The sequence below is a fragment of the Pinus tabuliformis genome, chromosome 7, assembly GCF_031772625.1.
Source record: "Pinus tabuliformis cultivar Carrire ecotype Pingquan chromosome 7, CPIR1, whole genome shotgun sequence".
Taxonomy (NCBI): Eukaryota; Viridiplantae; Streptophyta; class Pinopsida; order Pinales; family Pinaceae; genus Pinus; species Pinus tabuliformis.
Window position 1 is genome coordinate 1,002,398,929 of NC_142293.1, and position 8,992 is coordinate 1,002,407,920.

At 37.9% G+C, this 8,992-nt stretch overlaps 1 pseudogene; it reads right to left on the reverse strand.

Annotated features, from left to right (window-relative positions):
* Positions 1-4,034: 4,034 nt before the first annotated feature.
* On the reverse strand, positions 4,035-5,769 carry LOC149250965 (1-phosphatidylinositol-3-phosphate 5-kinase FAB1A-like; annotated as a pseudogene).
* Positions 5,770-8,992: the final 3,223 nt, after the last annotated feature.

An 8,992-nucleotide genomic window follows, 5' to 3' on the forward strand; every position in this document is an offset into this window, starting at 1 on the left:
TTGATTATTTCACTAAATGGGACAAGGTGATGCTCGCATATGCTGCTGATAGTAAAACTTCCACTCAATTTCTTTTCAACCATGTTATAGCTCGATTTGGTGTCCATCAAGACATCATCATTTATCATGGCTCTCATTTATGACATTACATGATGGCATAGATTACTTCTCTTTTGGGTTTGTGTCATGACAACTCAGCTCCTTATTATCCACACACCAATGGCCAAGTTGAAGCAATCAACAAAGTCTTGGTTACCATGCTTCAACGCACCATTGGGATGCATAAACGAAATTGGCACCTTATGCTATTTTCATCTCTATGGGCTTATCAAACTGTAACTAAGACCGCCACTGGATTCACACCCTTTCAGCTGGTGTATGGTTTAGAGGCAACTCTTCTAATTGAGTGTGAAATTCCTTCACTAAAATTAGCTATCAAATTACTCCTTGATAGATCACCTAAGGAGGAATGTTTACTTTCCCTCGAAAGGCTCAATGAAACTCGATGTATTGTTGCATTAGTAATTGAAGCCCAAAAGAAATGAGTTAAGGCTCAATACAATATAACTATTTCTCCCCACGGTTTTTCTGAGGATGACTTGGTCTTGTTATATAATCAAGGTAATGACAAATTGGGAGTTGGGAAATTCGAACAAATGTGGCATGTGCCTTACATTGTTAAATGAGTTTAACTAAAAGGTTGCTATGAGTTAGTCGATTATGAAGGAAATTATTTGGCTGAGCCCCGAAACGGGCTTTACCTTAAGCCCCGAAACGGGCTTTACCTTAAGACGTATTATGCGTGATTTTTCATGTAAATAATTTTGTATATTAGTGTGTTTCATTAGTGTGTAGTGTGGTTTTGATGTGTTAGTTTTCTTTTTAAACTGGTTTTCCTCTACTTACCTCGTGCTCTATTTGGTTTGCATATGCCATTGAACCATTACATCGGTTTTGCTGATGTTCCTTGTCGTAGTACACAAAATCTGTCTTCCGCTGTGTGGGAAATCTATAACCCTAATGGTGAGTTAGTGAATTTAAAAGGTATATGATTAGGTCGTACGACTAAGAACATTGCCAAATATAGTTCGGTAATAAAACTTTTGTCAGAAGCTATTTCTCTTGGAATTAGAGATTTAATCATGAATATTGGTTCACAACTCATTGTATTACAACTTAATAGACAATATTCAGTTAGAAACCCTCAAATTTTGAGAATGTATTTGCGGTTTTGTCTCTTGGAATGAAACTTCGATTTAATTATGTATCATCACATTCTGAGAAACATGAACACATTAACAAATGCATTATATACCTATATGTTAGATAGACATTTGCAGAACATGTAAATCATAAAAAATCACATAATAGAGTGTGAAATGACAAAATCAAAAGAGTTTGCTACATCAAAATGACAAAATGTGTGTTCTGAGAGACATGGCTTCATAAGCCTACATCAGTGCAGAAAGTAAACTAGAGCCAGCTATCCGCCCACATGGTTCTCATGGTAGCACAAAATCACCTTGATAACTCGGCTCAACAGCCGATGCAGTCTAGCGGAAAACCCTACAGGGTGTCTCTGGGACCACAATGGCACCTAATCTATCGACATGTACTCTGGAATGCCCCTGGTTAAGGCTTCTAGGTTATGCTCTACCTCGACAATCGAATTTGCTCCCTCGTCATAAGGAACCTCCTCAGTTTGGTGTTTCACTCATCTAGCTATCGAAGAAACCCATAGAGGTATCTCTGGTGCCACATATGAAAATCATCATAAGTTAAATCTCAATACACATACAAAAAAAAATCAAAAACTTCAACAACTTTAAAAATAGTTTTTACATTCATTTGTCCATTGTGAACCTAGTGGAAGTGGAAGATCTGAATCTCCTCGAAATTCATACCTGCATATGCCCAATCATCAACCATAATCAGCTGCTGACACAACCGTCTGAAGAATACCGGAGGGAATGACATCTACTAGCCACTTCCCTGTCGAGGCACCATCTCACCCCATCTAAGTAATCATGGATCTCTGGGCACTGGGGCATCCACCTCTATCACTAATAACGAAAAAATGGCACACGTTCCAAAAAGAACATCACCAAAATGGAACCGTACCCAAACTATTTTAGTTTTCCTGTTCTACACTTGGTTAATTGATCTTTCATATTGACCAACAAACCCTCGCACCACCTAAAAACCATGGGGTTCAAACAATCAATAACATACTAGAAATTAGATTTTGTTACCTCATGCAACGCTTGGGCTCCAGCAATTCGAGCCATAGTATGCAAGATACACTACAACAAAAAAGGTCATTGGTGAGGCTTGAAAATTGTCAACATAAGCACATTGGTGACGGTCAAAAGAGCCTTCGTCACCAAAAACTCACTGTCACCAAAGGTGGCATCACCAAAAATATAGGTGTTGTGGTGACATTCAAGGTCCGTCACCAATAATGATTTTTAATGACAGATAGTGACTATCACCAGTTCATATGAGCAATGGCGACGAACCCTAGCCTCTATCACAAAAAAATTGAATGTCATCAAAGGTGGCATCGCCAAAAATATAGGTGTTGTGGTGACATTCAAGGTCCATTATGAATAATGGTTATAATGATGGATATTGACCGTCACCATTTCATATGAACAAAACTAATTTATTGTGATGGACCTTTCATGGTCGCCACTATTGATGCATAAATATATGGTGACACTCGTTGGGCATCACCATTTCACATTTTGGTGAGGGTCGAAAAATGTCACCATAAACTCATTGGTGATGGTCAAAAAATATTTTATCACAAAAATTAAACATCACCAAAGGCCATGTCGCCAAAATTATAGGTGTTGTGATGATATTCAAGGTTTGTCACAAAAAATGTTAGCATAAGCTCATTGGTTATGGTAAAAAGAGTCTTCATCACCAAAAATTAATCGTCACTATTTCATATGAATACCAGGGAATGATTGAATCAAACCACCAACCTCCTGCTTGTAAAGCGTGTGCTCTTCCATTGAGATAGTACACTTTAAAGAATTATACTTTAACATTTTATACCTTGAAACTTTATAAATTTTAAATTATACAACTTTCAATCAATTATAAAACTTTATCAAGTCTTTGCAAATATTTTACTAAACAACCAAAATAGCATCAAATTTGCAACTCTCTACCTAGTGGTTATGGAAGTTATGAAAAGTGGGTAGAAGGAAAAATAGTTACGTATAAGATACTCAATATGTTCAATTGAATACTCAATTAGAAGTGAAACTTTGAATATAACATATAGTCTATAAATGACCTATAATTATCAAACCTAAAATCTGCAACTACACCAAAGATTGATTTTTCACCTTGTGAATCATGTAAATCAATTGTAACAGCATACAAATCTACCACTAAAAGACTAATTTTCATGCCAAAAAGTAAACAAATAGTGAGTATATATGATGCAATTATGAATAATAAGCTACATGCTTGAATCCTACTAGCTATGGGGTCTAGAAAACCAACTGGGAGAGCTTATCATTATTAATTAATTCAAAATGTCAAAGAAAGACGATCAATAACAATGATACTGAAATGTAACCACTAAAAAAGTGTTAAAATTGCAAGCACAAATTTTGGCTAATATCTGTTACACCAACACAATATCCAAGGGGCATTCAAACACTTCCAATCCACACCAGGCATGATTATCCAAAGATGCAATTGCATGGATAGAAGGAAAGAAATCTCTACCTCTCAATGATAATTATGTCCTCCCACAAGTACTTCAACTTGCAAAGGGGTGTGAAGACCAAAACCTCAAAAAAAAAATTACACAATACAAAAATATACTTCATGCCCCCTCTACCATTATAAAATAGATCTAGGGGAATAACAAGCATATCCATAGAGAATAGGATTAGAGTGGGCAAAATAAAAATGATAAGCAAAAAAATAACCAACAACGAAATCTACTAATTTGAACATGTTTAAAGTACATTAAACAAAGATGGCATCCATAGTACAATAAATTTCCATTACCATTGGGAGTGATCAGAACCTTTGAGGTCATAAATTTTTGTTACATTTCTTCCAAACAGAGGATTTTCCATTACCACCAGTTCCATCCTTGTCATTTTTCCACCTTTTGCATTGTTTATCGTGACTTGAAAGATAAGCATATTATGTAGCATGCACACACACAATGAAGGAAACAAAGCCCGGTAAACTCTCTAAGAGCCTACAAAAGGTAATTGTCAAATACAAAATAAGAAATAATGAGTATCCAAACTGATAAATACCAAGGATCTTTTCCAAACATGTGGGGCTTCCATAACTTAATGAGTTGGATAGATATTTGAAACATTTTGAGGAAAGCTTCATAAAAGACCCCAATTCTGTTCTTGTGACTTGCTTAATGATAAATCTTTCATCCAAGGATTTTTCAAAATACACATTGCGCTCTCCTTATTAAGGTCCCCATTTCTTGCAGCGACTTAGTGACAATCTAAAGTCCATTTATGTTGGAAAACACTTTTTCCTAAAGGCATCACACTATTTTTCATAATAACAATTTACCGAGTAAACTTTTATGGGAGGACCCTCATCACAAAAGGATATTTTTGCATGTGTATCTTTAGTATATAGTGATGAATCTAAACACCCATTCCCTTTGGAGCCATATGTGTAAATATCCTCAGGTCCTCAACTTCTCTCTTTGGCAAGAACTTTACTCGAGTCTAAGGAACCCTCCAATGGCCAAAGTGGATTTGAAACAATTCCACCCATATTGGATAAATCTTCACATTCCTTTTCTTTATCCCTGTCTATTCCTTGTGCTTCTCACTATCGAGTGCCTTGTCATATAGGGAAGCTTGATATTCTTTCGAGCTCAGTGCATAAGCTATTATGCTTGTTCGCTCATCATCATAAGCAACAATAACCATATCATTGACAAAATTTGGTAAAAGCAGCATACCCACTCCATTACCACCCAGATGACTGACTGATGAGAAAAACATAGGACTATAGCTTCTCAACGAGTCAACTCTAATAGACCCCAATAATTTTTCTTGTAAACTCTTCTTATAAGTTTTTGGTAAGTTTGACAAAGGAGCCCCAATCCAGCTTCCAAACAATTCAAATATATTTAATGATTTTACTGGTGAGGGAGCGATGTTTTTCTCAAGTACCTCTATTCCACCTTTATTTTGCATGTTTAAGGTAGATTCAGACATCATCCTATCTCCTATTTCAATAAGTTGAATGGGATGAAAATATTTTCTCTCTGCGGGTTCACTGCCACTAGCAGTAGTGGCCAAAGTAACAGAACCAAATGCCTGCCCTTGTGATCTTGCAGGTACAGCCTGAGCTTTTACTGATTTTCCTTCACCTGTCCATGATGCATCTAATGTATCTGACATATCAACCAAGATAGGAGAATCTTGCTTTGACAATTTCCAGGATTTTCCTTAGATCTTCATCCAAGCCATTTGCGTTGTCTCTACTATCAATTGTTTTAAAAGGAATTGTCTGAGAAACATTGATGTGCATATCACATTCACCATTCTCCATGTCAAAAGTATGAAACATGGTAACATTAGTTATATTCGATGAATCTATAATGTATGGACCTCCTTCCACATCATCCACATGCTGGGTTGTTTTACCTTCTGCCAATTTAATAATTTCCATGCCTTCATCTAGTTTTCCATTCATAGTACCAGTTCCCTCTAAATGGTCAGAAAAGTATGGATTTTCCACATTAGTCATCAAAATATACCCAAATCCATTATTTAAAACATGCTTGTTTCCAGCTTGGATATCTTTGAATTGAATATTCTCAGATCATATAGCTCTATCCAAAAATATTCCATCAAATGTGGATCATGTGTCTTGTGTCATTGGAATGCCAAAACCACCACTAGAATCGTCACTATATCTCACTATAAACTGACTATATCCAAAATTTCCATTTATGCTAGAATCATATTCCCTATGTGGAGTCTTAAAATCCTCTAGTGGACTAGATTCCAATTTGGCAAGATAGTTTTTCACTCTATGAGAGGAATCTAAATGGAAAAGATGACGATCCCATTCATAGGCTTCATAAAGAATAAGACACCTTATAATGTTTAGGTTTGAAATATCAACAATGGGTCTTCCAACTTTCCCGTAACTAATGATGACATCTTGCAACAAATCCTGTTTGAATTTGATAGATTACGTCCAAAGAATGAACTCTATGAAGATGATTTCCAACTGAGCAATTTCTATAAAAACAAATATGGAAATATTCATTAAGTAGAAAGATTATTCTAGCATAATATCATGTTATACAACCTAAAGTACACTAAAAATTTTTGATATACATTTATAATATCACCTCAAATTCAACTATCTCTTTATGCAACATTCCTTCAAGCTCTGCAATTTGCCTCCTTTATTCAAGAACTTTAATACTAGAATAAATGATCCAAATGTGGCGATTCTCTGTCCTATCTGACAGAGGAAATTAAAAACCTCTCTAAACAACATTTCCGCTTTATCTACAACCTGTTCATTTGCATGAAGATGCACATTAGTTTGGATTTGGGGGGTGGTGAGCTCCAGTATTGTAGCAATAATGCTACAACTCCTGGGGCTTCCTGTCTCTCATTTTATCAACCCGGTAGTTCGTACAAACTTGGAAGCGACGGTGCTATATGCACAAGTACTAGCTCTTGTCGCAGTTGTCACTTGGTCAGCTGGCACAAGTCTGCTAGGGCTCAAGCCAAATTCTATAGGCTCTCAGAAGAAGCTTGCTAATTGATGGACGAAATCTATTCTCAAAGGAAAACTACTCTACTTGACAAAATGGACTGAAAGCAAATCAAAGCATGTAAACCTAGGAAACCCTAATTTAACTAGTCTAACCTCTATAATGCAAAGAATGTGAATGAAACCTCTACCAATGCTGTTGTTACCTCTAATAAGTGGAAATGCATGGATCTAAGCTACTTGCATCATAAAAGACATGTTTTTGTATTTTTCCCTTAAGTGAATGGAATGATTGTGATTTTGTGCTAACTAGGGTTTGGTTGTGCAGATGGGATGGAGAAGGAAGGAAAGTGTGGGACAGGTTGGGGAGGCTAGGAGAGGTCCCTAGGGATCCTTAGCATCCATCCACAGAGGTTCCTCGCATTCAGATGCTCAGCAACCGAGTGAGTGGCCTCCTACAGGATGTCTGCAGGGGATCCTACAGGATACGTAGAGATTTCTACAGGATGTCTACAAATTGCTACAGGATGACCTACCGTGAGTGTTTGAAGTGATGGAGGAGTGATGGAATGGTAGGGGGAGATGTGCAAGGTAGGAATAAGGCTGGTGATGGCTCAGAAGCGGAAGAATAGGATAGGGAGTGAGTGTAGGGAGTAGGTTGGAAGATAGAGGACTAGGTCAATGAAAAGGGCTAGAGAATGAAGCTATGTGAGGAGTGAAAGACTTTGGGAGATAACAGAGCGGAGCAGGGGTCAAAGATGTGTTTGCATGCATGATCAAGATGGAGAATGAGGTAATGGAATGAGGGAGAGAAGTGTAAGTGAAACAAATGCTTATGACTGTCACCAAACCGAAAATGCATCAACCTAAACTACCTGTGCGTATAAATTCAATGAACAGCAATCCAAAACGCGAAGGAGAATGTGCATGAAGCTGTGATGAAGGCGTGTGTGCAGGTGTGAATCATGTGGAAAGATCTATCATAATGAGACTATGTTGCAGCATGTATGAAGTGAAGAACTGCGTGTTTTTGTGGCTGGTATAGGCTGCACTCCAATCTCCAAATGGAGATGGCAGTGGAGACTTCCTCAACCTTTTTTGCTGGAGCTCCAATGTATTATCAACCTGCTAATCTAACTAAACAACCGAAAGCAATTCAACCATAAACTAGTCCTATCTATGCTCATGAAAAAGACTAATTCAACAACCTGTAATTCAAATTGCATGTGAAAATGAAAACTCAGAGTGCTAAAACGAAATGCAAACAACACTACAGCAGAGGGGATCTATGGCTGTCAGGTTGGGCCCTAACCTGAGAGCTATAGTCTCCTTAAGAAAACTCAGAGCTAGATCAAAATCTGCCTTCTTTATTCATAATCTGATGTTATGCCAAAACTGGCTTACAACAAGAACTAACACCGAGCTGTGATCCAAAATTACAATAGTAATGCGAAAGTTTCAACAACCTATCAAAGGCTACGACCTCTATACTTATGCAAAACAGTGATCCAACAAGTGTCCTTGATTTTAGGAGCTCAGCTGTCCAACTAGAGTTTAACTGTTGATCCTGTAGGACAGTCATAAGTGCTGTTCCTGTAGAACAGTTGTAACTGTTGTTCTTGTAGAACAACTGGCTGCCTAAGCTCGGAGGAGAGATGGATTGGAGCTCAGAGTTCTTGGTGGGAAACACGAGGAAGGTCCCAAGACTGTGGACATCCTCTCCTAAAAACCAGCAGTGCCACCTCCTTGTCTCCTTGTTTCCTTTTCACGTGGTCTTTTCTACCTTTTAATGCAAAAACCTGAAATCATAATGCATTAGTCACGTAGATAAAGTGTCTACCCTTCTTCCTGCAAACAACACGAATAAACTAAGAAATGCATGCATAAGCAATAAAATATGAATGGTTTGAGCAAGTATAATAGGCCAAAATGAGCCCAAATTGTACCAAAATTAGGGCTCATCATCACCCCCCAGCTGAACCATTTGCTCATCCTTGAGCAACCTTGCTCCTGCTCCTTGTCCTTGGCCGAGGACTGGGGACCGGAACAGGCTCTTTCTTTTCTGCTTTTGATGGCCCTGCCTTCTCTGCTCTTGGTGGTGACGAGGGTGATGCTTCCTTCCCCTTTCCTATTTCCTTGAGTCGGGCTTCGGAAGGCGACTGGCCTATCTTTCGTGTCCAGGAAGTTATTTTTGGGCTCCCCTTTTCGGGGGTGGCTGATGTTTTAGAGGGGGTCC